The sequence below is a fragment of the Cavia porcellus genome, unplaced genomic scaffold, assembly GCF_034190915.1.
Source record: "Cavia porcellus strain 051 isolate PalLab524CR breed Dunkin Hartley unplaced genomic scaffold, mCavPor4.1 scaffold_5, whole genome shotgun sequence".
Classification (NCBI taxonomy): domain Eukaryota; kingdom Metazoa; phylum Chordata; class Mammalia; order Rodentia; family Caviidae; genus Cavia; species Cavia porcellus.
The window spans coordinates 9,704,706-9,717,562 of NW_026947488.1; the positions used below are offsets into that span (position 1 = coordinate 9,704,706).

The window sequence follows — 12,857 nt, forward strand, 5'->3', positions numbered from 1 at the left end:
CAGGTCTCAGCTCAGTTTGCCCTATAAGGCTCAGCCCAAGCCCAGCAGCTCCAGGGCCCTTCCACAAATGCCCCGAGCGCCTGGGGGCGCAGCATGACTCTTAGGCCCCAAGACATTTTTGCTTGCGTGGGCCCCTTTCTCCATAAAAGGAAATTAACAATTCTATTTTATGACTACATTGCCATAAAAACAAAAAAGATATAAATCTATGCTACTTTTTTGAAATCAAGCATTAGATCATTCTAATACTTACAGGTGCCTTCAGAACCACTGGAATAATTAATTTATTTATCTGGGTAGTGGGGATTGACCCCTGGGCTTTTCAATTAAATGGTATCATCAGTTCTTTTACTTTTATTTTTTATTTTGAGACAGGGTCTCACCAAATCCTTAAATTGCCCGCACTAGGCTTGAGTGGACGGTTCTCCTGCCTCAGCCTCCCCCTATGCGGGGGTTACAGACATGTTCCACTATGCCCAAGGTTTGTTTGTTTTTTCAAATCTATTTCTGCATTAACACAAGTGCTTTCACACAGTGGGTGCTCAGTACATTTTCAATGAGGAAAGAAAGAAAAGTGTCACTGGCCACTGGCTTTGGAAGGCTGTCATTTTGTCACTATAGGAGAACATATTCTCAAAGACCTCATGAGTCTTAAATATCCGCATACACCTACTTCCTAAAACATTGCCCAGCAGATTGGTCTACAGTGGATGCTGTTAAATGCTTGGTCAGGGGTATAAGAGTTTCATGTGCTCACACTGACATAATGTTTCAATTATACATTAATACTTCATAAATCTCTCCATATTTATTTGAAACCAAGATTTATAATACCAAAGATATAAGAAACCCCAAGACTTCACATAATTTACCTAAAGTTGCCCAGGCTGGGCTTGAGTTTTAATCCTCCTGCCTCAGCCTCCCGACTGCTGGGATTCCAGGCGTCCACCACTATACCTGGAAGTTGCAAATAATTATTTTACTTATTGGCATCAAAGAAAAGAGCAGCGTTCCTGACCGTTTTATAATGCATTGTTATAATAGTTGTATTATATTATAGTTATTATTATTACTCTGTGCCAGGTTTATAAATTAAAACTTATGTCTACATAGGAGGAAACTAGGCCAGTTCCAGGCCCGCCCAGTCTGGGGCTTAGCCTTGCAAAGAAGGCGGGAACAGCGATCATCTATTCCGGTCAATCTGTGAGGGAAAAGGTGAGATCACCTGCGCACGCCTTCCCCACAGGGGCACAGCCTGTGTGGTCTGCAGTCGCCTGGCCTGCGGTGCTCCTCACGAGCACTGGCCCGCCCACCCTCGGCAAGTGTGCAATACAGACAAATCCCAGCCAGGCATGGTGGCTCACACCTGTAATCACAGCCCTGGGAGGCCGAGGCAGGAGGATCCTTGTGAGTTTGAGACCAGCCTGGGCTACAAAGTGAGCTCAAGGCCAGCCTGAACTGCACAGCGAGACCCTGCAATAAATAAATAAAAGACCAATTGTAGCGACCGAAGGCCCCACCGTGGCCCCAGCCCCTCCTTCCCTTCTTGCCGGAACTGCTCTGTAGCCCTCCACCAAGGGGGTGCTGTTACCTCAAAAACAGCGTGTGTGTGGATGGATAGACTGTGCCCTTCGTGTTTCACTTCCTCTTTAGAAGAAGGAAGAGATAAATCACAAGAACAGAGCTGGTATGTAGGATCTGCCTAAAAAAGGAAGCTTCCAGGGAATTGGGTGACCCTTGACTGAATTATGCTTTTTATCTCATCACAAAAGATTCTTTAAATTAAAAATGCAAGTACTGAGGAAGTGTGAGTTCCCCGTGAAAAGTGATTTTTTTTCCCTGCTTGGGATTCAGTTTGTTGATATCCAACACTGTTTTATAAGAAATGGCGTGTTGAGCATGTTACATTATTTATTTAAGGATTGAGTCGGGCATGCGCCCCGTGGCTCATGCCTATAATCCCAGCAGTCAGGAGGCTGAGGCAAGGGAATCTTCGCCAGTTCCAGACAGCCTGGGCTACGAAGTGAGCCCAAGGCCAGCCTGAACTGCAAGGCGAGATCCTGACTCAAATAGCCAAAAAGCAAACTAAAACAAAGCAAAAAATCTTGTGTATTAAAACTAAAGAGAAATATGTTTGTGAATAATAGTATTTTGTGAATAAGTACTTTAACCCATTTAAAACATATAAAAGATTGAACAAAACCTTCATGTGTAACTAACTGGAAAATATAATTAAGCAATGTGTATATTCCCCAGCTGGATCTAAGTCGTTAGTGTACTTCCTTGTGCTTGTTCTTGCTTGTTTGTTTTGCTTGTTCACTGCTGGTTTTGGTTTGGTTTTTGTTGCAGTATTGGGGCTTGAACCCGGGCCTTCCACCGGCCAGAGCTTCAGTCCCGTTATTTTATTTTGAGACACAGTTCTCAATAACTCGCCCAGGCTGACCCCAAATATAGGATCCTCCTGTCTCGGTCTCCCCCGTAGCCAAAATTACAGACTCACAGGAGCACACCCAGGTTCATCGGGGTTCTTAAGACAGAAACTAAGAATCTTTCAGCCGGGGAATAAAATCCTTTCACTTTTAACACTTTTTGATTGTTTTAGAGGCAGTGAAAATCTTTGGAGACGTAGATTTTTTTCAACAGTATCCAGGACTTACTTTTAAATAAATGTCACATTTTCAGCCTACCGACCTGGCTAGTGTGCGTGTGCGCATGCGTGTGCCACAAAGCCACAGAGCTGCTCGCGGGACCCGGGGCAGCCTTCCTGGTGGGAGTGCAGTGCGGGCACAGGTGGGCGCCACGCACCTCCCGCATCCGTGATCGCGATCACCAGCTTCCTGACTCCGCCTCTCCCGACCCCAGCCGGGAGGGGCCGGCACGGGCACGGGGCAGTGGGCGGAGCTGCGAGGCCCGTGCCTCAGTTTCCCCCTGCGCGGAGGAGAGTCCTGCAGCACCTCCCCCGCGGGGCGGCCCCGAAACGCGCGCCTCGCCCGGCTGCGCGCCCCCTCCCTGCGGCGCGGGGCGGACGGGCAGGAGCCCGGCTGTCTTTGCGGTGTCTTGAAAACCAGACTCGGCCCAGGAACCATTTCTGCTCAGTTTTTCAAAAAAGTGCCAGGAAGGCAGAAAAAAACGCTGAGTCTCCTGCCCCGCGCCGGAGGGCGGCCGGGACTATGGGGCGCCGGCCGTGGCCCCCCAGATTTCCTGAGGAGCCCCCCCCCCACACCCGGGATCCCCAACTTTAACCAAGGTTTCCGGTGGATTCCAGGTCAGTGAGTCCTAAACGTCGCCTGGGTTTATACCCTCGTCCGCGTGGGTTAAAGTCCGCCGGGCCGCGGCTGTCCAGTACGAGTGTGGTTTAAAGTCGTGGCCGGCGGACCGTCCCGAAGCACTCAGACGGGCCGGTCGCCACATTTCAGTCGCGTTGACAGCCTCGCTGTAACAGTAAACCCAGCGCTGCACTGCAGAATAAATACCAGGTTGAACTTGTAAGATAAAGCAAGTTTATCAGGCAGCCCTGGGTACTCCTAGCTCGGTGATAACCGCCCACCGGGTGAATTACACCGCGTGAATTACAGAAAAACATGAAGACGGATTTTGAAAAATGTTTTTCCCCAAATGACAAAGAATCCCCAGCTCTTCTTACATCATTGTTAAAAATGTGAAAAATATTCACAAAGGAAATTAAAAATCGCTGGTGATCATTAGGGACATTTTAGTGAACCAGAAAGTTTCTATCTGAACTTTGCTGAGAGACATTTTGGTGATAGCAGAAATATTTCAAGGAGCCAGAGAGGGAGCTGTTTCACGCCAGCCCTGTACTTCCTCTCCGGGCAGGCCAGGAAACGCGAGCTTGGGGAATCTAGGAGCTGAAAAGCACTGGTTTTTTTTTTTTTTTTTTTTGGAAAAGCTGAATCCTGGAAACAGCCCGATGCCCAGCAGCTGCCCAATGGCTGAAGGAGATGTGGGTTTTTACCCCGTGGGGCACTGTTCTGACATAAAGATCTGCTTGAGGCATTTCTAGCTAAATGGGTGCTCCTCAAAAGACCACACTCTCAAGTGAAATAAATCTGACACACGTGTGTAAATACCACACTTTCTCTGGTGTGAGAAACCAAAAGTGTAAATAAGGACCAAAATGCATACCAGATATTGTGAAATAGGAAGAAAATATTCAGGTGGGAAGGGGAACTAGGGAGGGGGAGGGGAAAAGGAAAGGGAGAAAGGAGAAAGAAAAGGCAAAATGGAGACAAAGCTTTTGTAAATAAGGAGGAGGAGAGGTTATGGGGGAGGAGGATGGGGAAAAACACATCCTTACGTCATGTACAGACACACATTCCCTATCAGGCCTGTGATCATTTCGTGTACCTAAAACATACCAATACACTTAATGAATAATCAAAACCAAAAGCACAGGCTTGATGCAAAAGACTTCAAGGCTTGGCACCACAGCACAGGTCTGTAATCCCAGCTACCACGGCTCTCAGGATTGGCAGTCTGAGGCCCTGTCTCAAAAATAAAAAAGAAATAAAAATGAAGAACTAGCTCAGAGCTAGGCTGCCCCTGGGTTCGGGCAGTCACAGAGGGCTTCACAAGGTCTGCAACAGGGACTGGAAGGGAGGGGCGGGGGCTCTGTCATGGATTAACCTGGTGACTTTGGAAAGGTCACACTCTCTTCTGACCGCCCCCCACCACCACGCTGAGTCACTTTAGAGTAAGGTATCTGTAAAATCCTTGTGAGCTGTGGTGCAGATGTCCCTGTAGCATGGAGAGGGGCACATTCCCAGGTTTCCAGGATTGCCCACCTCAGGGTAGCGCGTCCTGTCTGCATCCTTTATCTAGACAGACTTACAGTTGTTTGTAAAGGTGAAATAAACAGCTTTCCAGAAACTCGGGTGGACTACCGTGAGTGAATCCACTGGAAACGCTGTTTTGAAAATAAGGACCTACGGGCCGGGGATTTAGCTCAGCGGCATGAGCGCCTGCCTGGCAGGCACAAGGTTGTGAGTTTGATCCCCGGTACCAAAAAGAAAAAAAGAAAGAACGGACCTAGGGCCACTTCCGCTCTGGGGGGGGCGAAGCCATTCTGGATCAAACCGCCTCGCCCCCATCTCCTGATGGCACAGACCCCGGTCCACGGCCCACTCCGTGATCAACGAGAAAGGGACGGAGGGGCACTGGCTGCTTCCCAGCCGGATGCACGCTCCCCCGGGCCCCATCTCTGGCCAAATTTTGGGAGGCTCGGCTGTGAATAGGCAGCGGCTCCCCCTCGGGGCCACACCCTGCTGCAATTCCCCAGGAAACCTGGAGGGGGGCCAGGGCTGCGGCCCAAAACTGCCAGGGCCAGAGCGAGATCATCCCTGGAGCCCAGAGGTGGCGACGGATCCCTGGGCGCTCAGAGCCCCCACCCGGGCGGCCCAGGGGCGCCCCAGGACCCCCGGCCTGTGCCAGCACGGCGGTGCTGAGCTCCCCGGGTGCAGGCTCCCCGGATTCAGGCCCCAGAACCGGTTGGGTTTTCCGAGGCTGCCTTTGGCACAGGTAGGAAAGGAGGAGGGAAAAAAAGAAAATGGTGTAAGCAAGTTTCGAAACCTTAGATCATTTCATGAATGACTCAGTGTTTCCTTTTGGAAAAGCGCAATAATTGGCTTTCGTGAAGGACGGGGCGCTGGGAAAGGCCTGGGTGCCGAGCGCTCCCGCGCCGTCCCTCCGAAGGCGGCGGCCTCCCGGTTGCTCCCCGCGCGGGGGCTCGGGCCACGCGCGCTCCAGGGCGCGCTGCATGCGAGCTGCGCAGCCTCCTCCGCGCGTTTCCTGTGCTTTCTGAGAAGAGCAGAGACCCGCTTTCTCTTTCTGTTCTTTTTTTTTCTCCTTGATTGATTTTTTTTTTCTGTTCTTTTTTTTCCATTTAAAACTATTCAACCTGCAAAGCTATTACCCTTCTTTAAAAAAAAAAAAAAACGCATTCCGCTGACCCTGTCATTTATTTCTTCACGAAAGGCTCACGTTACACAGTGCATTACTGGGATGTGCGAAATCCATGACTTTTATTTAGATCTCTGTCATTCCTTTCAGTTTTATTTTTGCTATGCAGTGCTGGGGCGAGAACCCAGGGCTTTCCTGCAAAGCAGGCAAGCCCACGACCCTCGTTTGTTTGTTTATTTATTTATTTTTGGTCTTTTTGAGACAGAATCTCACTATGCAGTTCAGGCTGGCCTTGAGCTCGCTTGGTAGCCTAGGCTGCTCTCGAACTCGCAATGACCCTCCTGCCTCAGCCTCCCCAAATGCTGTGATTACAGGCATGCGCCACCACGCCTGGCTTCACAGCCCTGATTTTATTTCAAGTTTTCAGCCAAACTCGGCACACCGCACTGAGGTTTTAACACCGAAGACGTCGTCCTTTCCACATGACTGCAGCAACGCGCAGGAGTCTCCACCGGCCCCTTAGTGGGGCCAGTGGCTCTAAGGTGCAAGGTCCACAAACAGAGTTTACTCGGACGGACGCAGGGCCACTCTAATTTCATAAATGAACTTGCGAATGTTACTGCACAATCTATCTGCATACAGGCTTATCTTGTTTTTAAAACAGAAGTGATGGTGGTGTTGGTTCCTCCACGTTTTCAGAAGGAGTCCCCCAAGAGCAGTCTCCAGGGGAGGCGCAACAGCTGGCGAGCCCGGAAGGGCGGAGCGCGAATAATCCGCACTGTCCCTGGGGAGCATATCTGCACTTGGGCAGCGTTGCATCCTAGGAATTAAAACCAGAGTTCCTGGTCATGATTTTTGAAGAGTCAAATGTGTGTATGTCCCGGCCGCCGCCCCCCCCCCCCCCCGTTTTCGATCTTTGACTATACTGTATTTGTGTTGGGTCCCGGAAGGACACGTATCTGGCGCAGCTGCACATCCACACAGGGTAGAGATGGGTCATGACGAACCCGGCGCGCGCACTCCATGCTGACCCTGGGAGAGAATGGGTTTAGATGCATTCATTCCGAAAACACCCAAGTCAATCACGAGTGTGGTAAAGGCGAGGACCATGTGAAATGGCTCTCAGACCCTTTCCAGGGACCCCACTTCCACCCCGGGCTATCCTGGGAGACGCTGGCGGTATCCTCCTGCTCTTTAATTTTTTTTTTAAAAACCAGCTATGGTGGTACACGCCTGTAATAACAGCATTTGGGAAGCTGAGGCAGGAGGATCATTTTGAGTTCAAGACCAACCTGATCTGCATAGTGACACCCTGTCTCAAAAAGACCAAAACAATTATTTTTTACTAGTATGTGTTTGTGATGCATAATGAGCACATTCAGTGTGAGGAATTGGTGCCCCTTCCGGTCCCCTACCTGCCCTCTCTACCCCTGGATCCTTCCCACCTGTAAAAGGCCTGCTTTACCTCCGTTTCTAGTGTCATCATCTTCTGCCGCAGCCTCCCCAGTGGTGGGACTGCAGGTGTGCTGCTGCTGCTGCTTCCTCCTCCTCCTCCTCTTCTTCTTCTCCTTTTTTGTCTTTCTGAGATAGAGTTTCACTGTGTAGTCCAGGCTGGCCTCAAACTCAAATCCTCCTGCCTCAGCCTCCCGAGTGCTGAGATTACGGACGTGGGCCACCATGCCCTGCTCTAGTATGTATCTTTTATTTTTTTCTTTAAATTATTTATACTTTGGTTTTCTCACAGGAGAGAAACCGTTAATACTTAACCTTCTATGTGTGATTTATTTCGCTCAGCCTTATGGTCTCAGGCATCTGCTTTCCTATGAATGATTCAGATGTATCATTCTCTATGGCTGAGTGTCTTCCACCGTGTGTCATGGTTGGAATTCCAGCAGTCAGACCTTCAGCTCCCCCTCCCAGGAGCTGACTCACCATCCTCCAGGTCTGCCACTTGCAGAGGAGTGCAAAGTGCTTGGAGTATGCTCCACAAAGAAGCAGGTCATGGTGGAGTACGCCTGCAATCCCAGTACTCTGGGAGGCTGAGGCAAGAGGATCTCCAATTAAAACCCGGTCTGAGCAATTTATTGACTTAGCAAAACCCTGTAAAGGTGGATTCTGAAGTGGGAAGTGAGATGATGCAGACGGAAGAAGAAAGAGAGATGCTACGTCTCTTTGGTCAGGAGTTGGTCCCAGGCAGCATCCTGAGGACAGATGCATCATGGTCCCTGAAACAGACTGTGTTTTTATGAAGTTAGAACAAGATGCTGGCTGCACAAGGTGGTGCTCCAGGAGGCTGAGGCGGAAGGGTGCAAGCTCAAGCCCAGCCTGGGCCATTTAGCAAGGTCCTGTCTCAAATAAAACCAAGCTGGGGATGTAGCCCAGGCCTCCGGTTCAGCCCCTAGCACCGGTGTAAAGCAGCCGAATAGCTGGGCAGCCTGGTTTTGCATTTCAGTGTGATGGCTCCTTTGTGGTCCTTATTCCCGAATGATGGACTCGGAGGCATTTTGAGATAAAGGGGAAGAAAAAAGTTTCATTTACTGGTTAGGGCTTCAATTCAGCTACCAACAAAAATTTTCTCCCCTCCCAACTTTCCAGAAATCTGTACTATTGTGCCCAAGAAAGAAAAGTTGGGGAGCCAGCACTTACATTTGATAAAATTTTGTAAGACAGAAGAAAATAAAGCACGCTTCTAAGAAGCTTATATTGCTATTGTTGTTTATTTGGTGGTGCTGGGGATCTTTTTTGTGTGTTTGTTTTGAGACAGGATCTTGCTTTGTAGCCCAGACTGGTCTCCAGCATGCAGTGATCCTCCTGCCTCAGCCTCCGGAGTGCTAGATTACAAGCATGCGCCACCATAGCTGACTGGGGCTGGGGACTGAACATGAATTCTCTCACGTTCTACCAAAACAAGTGCTCTACCACCTTCCGGGTCCCTGGCTCCTATTGGTGTCATTTTTAATACCTGAAAAAAATAATTAAAATCTATAAACAAAATAGAAACAGTATTTACTGTGTGTTTTGTGCTGCATTCATGGGTGTTCTCTGCAGCTTCTAATTTTCTGCCATGGCTAGGCTCTCTAATTATCAGAGCAAAAAAGTTGTTTTTAAGAACTGTACATCACAAACGAGGCGTGGCAGCTCATGCCTGTGATTCCAGTACTGGGGAGGCTGAGGCAGGAGTCTGAGACCAGCCTGGGCTGCAAAGGGAGCTCAAGGCCAGCCTGAACTGCATAGCGAGACCCTGTCTCAAAAAAACAAAACAACCCTCTCCCCTGGCAAAAACAACAACAAAAAAAGTATAGCTCACTTATTGGAGTATGTATCCTCTGATCTTTTCGAGCTAACTGTAAAATTGGAGCATTTTCATATCTGGAAGAGGGTAGACACACGGAGTAACCAAGAGGCTCTTCTAGCGTACCCTTGAGTGACTCCTAATAATTCTGATTTATCTATTGCACTCTCTACCACATTCAATTTACATTCGTTCAGCACATTTAGGTTTAACTATCAAAATCATTCAAGCACCAGTACTGAAAAAAATTTTTTTTATTTGTCAGATTATTACCTATTTGTCAATCTCTCTAGCATTTTCTTATTCTCTTAATCTTAGGAACTATGGAACTAAGTGCATGGGACAGAAAATGTAAAATGTTTTCAAATACTTAAGAATTCAAGGGCCACTAGACAGATTTTAAAAACAAACAAACAAACCAGTCCTCAGCTTTTAAAAACAGCTACAAGGTGAAGAATCAGAAAACCATTTCTGCTCCCTTCCCAAAAAGGAGCATGCATATTTATTTTGCATTCCTGCTTAAAGAACCACCGTTATCACCAAACATAGCTATACTGAGGACAGCCCTGTAAACGGCCGGCCTATGACTAAGGAAATAATCCTGCAGCTGTGATGATGCAGAGATAGGCGCAGGGTATCAGCCGCGCCAGGAGCTCGCAGCCCGCTATCTCGAAGCCCCGGCAGCCGCAGCCAGGCTCGTGGCGAGGGGGCAGCCTTGAACCCAAACCAGGACAAGTTTGCCAAGGTGATTTCAGGCCCATGAGCCACTAACCCCGACCTGGATTTGGTGTAAACGCAACACGCCCGAATCGCAGTCCTGGGGCGGCGCTGCCCTGTATGAGTCCTACACCACAGAAGCGTTGTTACTCTTTGTGGGTACAGTGCTGAGGATCGCAGGTTAAATTTGTAGTTCCCCGCGTGCATTCCGAGCATCTTCTTGCAGACCTCAAAAATGAAGCTAGGCATAAGAATTTTGATAATTTGAGAAAATTAAGAGGACAAATTGTTTTCCAATGTGCAGAAATGGAAGGAAATGAAACTTGGGAGTGAATCTGGATATCGACTTGTTCATGATCTAAATACTGTCTGTGGCTGGGCATGGTGTCCCCTCCTGTAATCCCAGCACTCGGGAGGCCGAGGCAGGAGGATCACTTTGAGTTTGAGGCCTCTCTGGCTACGAAGTGAATTCAAGGCCAGCCTTGATTGCAGAGTAAGCCCTGTCTCAAAAAACGCAACAAAACGCTCATTCATACACGAGTAATGTCGCCTATTAGTAAAACCAGCTTTATTCCAATCTTGATTTCTTTGAAGTTAAAAGAAAATTTATCGGGGCTGGGGATTTAGCTCAGCGGCATAAGCGTCGGCCTTGCAAGCAGGCAGTCGTGAGTTCGATCCCTGGTACCGATAAAAATGAGAGAAAAAAAGAGAATTTATCTCCTGTTAAGGATTATATTTTACACTGCTATTATTTTTATGAATTTTTAAATTTTTATTTTTTATTGTTGGTTTTTCTTTTTCTTTTTTTTTTTTTAATGGGGAAGCAGGTCACAGAGCAAGCAGGCATACTTAAAGAACAGTGACTTTTATTTATTTCTTTTTTATCTTATTAGTTACCAGGGGTCGAACTCACTACCTCCTGCTTGCCAGGCAGGTACTTATGCCACTGGGCCGAATGTCTGGCTGTTTTTTCTTTTTTAAAAAATTATTTTTGATGTTGGGTTTCAATCCAAGGCCTACAGTAGGTATGCTAGGCAATTATTCAACCACGCAGCAATGCTTCAGCTCTTGAAGAGATTATTTTAAGGAAAAACAACTCCGTGAAACACCACAGTCTCTCTAAAGATAACGTTTTAGTTTGCCAGCATGGAGACACTCACCAGTAATCTCAGCTACGCAGGAGGAGAAGGGCAAGTTCTAGCCAGCCTGGGCAGCGTGCTGAGACGCTGTCTCAACGCAGAATAAGAAGGGAGAGACGCAGCGTACTGTGCCCCGAGTCTATCCTCACTACCACCAAAATAAAACATTTAAAAGCCTTAACTTTTTGAGACAGAGATTTACTACATAGCCTAGGTTGCCTTGAATTTGTGGGGATCCTTTTGCTGATATTACAGACATGTTCCCCCACACCGGGGTGGGGACGTGTTAATGAGACATCTTTCATGAATTATCATACTGGATTGTGTGTGTGTAGTTTTTCTTTCCTTTCTTTCCTTTTTCTTTTTCTTTCTTTCTTTCTTTCTTTTCTTTTTTTTTTTTTTTTTGAGAAGGATCTTGCTACATAGTTCAGGCTGGCCTTGAGCTCACTATGTAATTTGGGCTGGCCTCCAAATTGCAGTGATCCTCCTGCCTCAGCCTCCCATGTGATGAGATTACAGGCATGCACCACCATGCCCAGATTATAAGGCAGGTGCAAGGATACAGAGACAGAGGTGGAGACAAACTATTATTTCTGCGTGACCTAAGAATATAAAAAACCCCCATGTTTACACACACACACACACACACACACACACACGCACATATTTTTTCTTTTTTAAAATAGGGTCTCACTATGTAGCCCGGGCTGGCCTTGAACATGCAGCAATCCACCTACCTCAGCCTTTCATGTGCTTGCCCAGGCTGACCTTGAACTCATTTTTCTCCTTATTCTCCTGAGTACCCAGGTTTCCAGGTGTGCACACAAACGTACTTTTATCTTTTCTTTTGAGACAGGATCTCTTTAATTCAGGCTGATGTTAAAATCACTATGTATCCCAGGCTAGAGATCCCCCTGTCTCAGCCTCCCAAGTGCCAGAATGACAGCTGATACTATGCCCAGCTTCAACTATAGTTTTTAAAATTATTACTATCATGTATTGTTACAAATAATTCCTAATTTTCTTTCTTTCTTTCTTTCTTTTTTTTTTTTTGTCTTTTTCATTTTTATCAGTACCAGAGATCGAACTCACGACCGCCTGCTTGCAAGGCAGGTGCTTACGCCGCTGAGCTAAATCCCCAGCCCCTAATTCCTAATTTTCTAAGGTCAAAAGAGTGGCTTCTTATTCTCGGTATCAAAGGTTACTCAGCCCCACTAAAAAGCCCCTGACAGTTTTCAAATGGCAGAGATAAATTCCTTAGTGCATCTTCTCCTCTCTGCTTCCTCTTAGACCATTATGGCAGGCTTGCTACTGAGAAGCTCTGCTTTCTCTTGGAGATTTAAGGCCATAGATTTTTTTTGATTGATTGACTTTTATCTTTGTCTTTTTGAGACAGGGTCTCACTATGCAGTTCAGGGTGGTCTTGAGCTCACTTTGTGGCCCAGGCTAGTCTTGAACTCTCAATGATCCTCCTGCCTCAGCCTCCCGAGTGCTGGAATTACAGGGATGAGCCACCATACCCAGTTCAAGGATTTTGTTTGATGATGGCGTTGAACACAGGAGTTTTACATGGAGTTGTATCTCAGCCCTTCTGTAATTTTTTTATTTTGATTCAGGGTCTCACTAAATTGTTAAATTGCTAGGGCTGGGCTCAGAACTGCTATCCTCCTGTCCAAGTGATGGGATTTCAGCCATGTGCCACCAGCGTGCCCTGCCATACCTGGCTAAGTCTTGGAGTTTTAATCTTCTACTCCTACTCTTTCTTCTTTGTCTATGGACTTTTACATATTTAT

At 47.4% G+C, this 12,857-nt stretch overlaps 1 long non-coding RNA gene across 1 annotated transcript; it reads left to right on the forward strand.

Moving 5' to 3' along the window:
- Nucleotides 1-2,361: 2,361 nt before the first annotated feature.
- Nucleotides 2,362-8,916, forward strand: LOC134475957 (uncharacterized). Its single transcript, XR_010047303.1, has 2 exons — nucleotides 2,362-5,535; nucleotides 8,681-8,916. It is a non-coding gene; the product is annotated as an uncharacterized LOC134475957 (long non-coding RNA).
- Nucleotides 8,917-12,857: the final 3,941 nt, after the last annotated feature.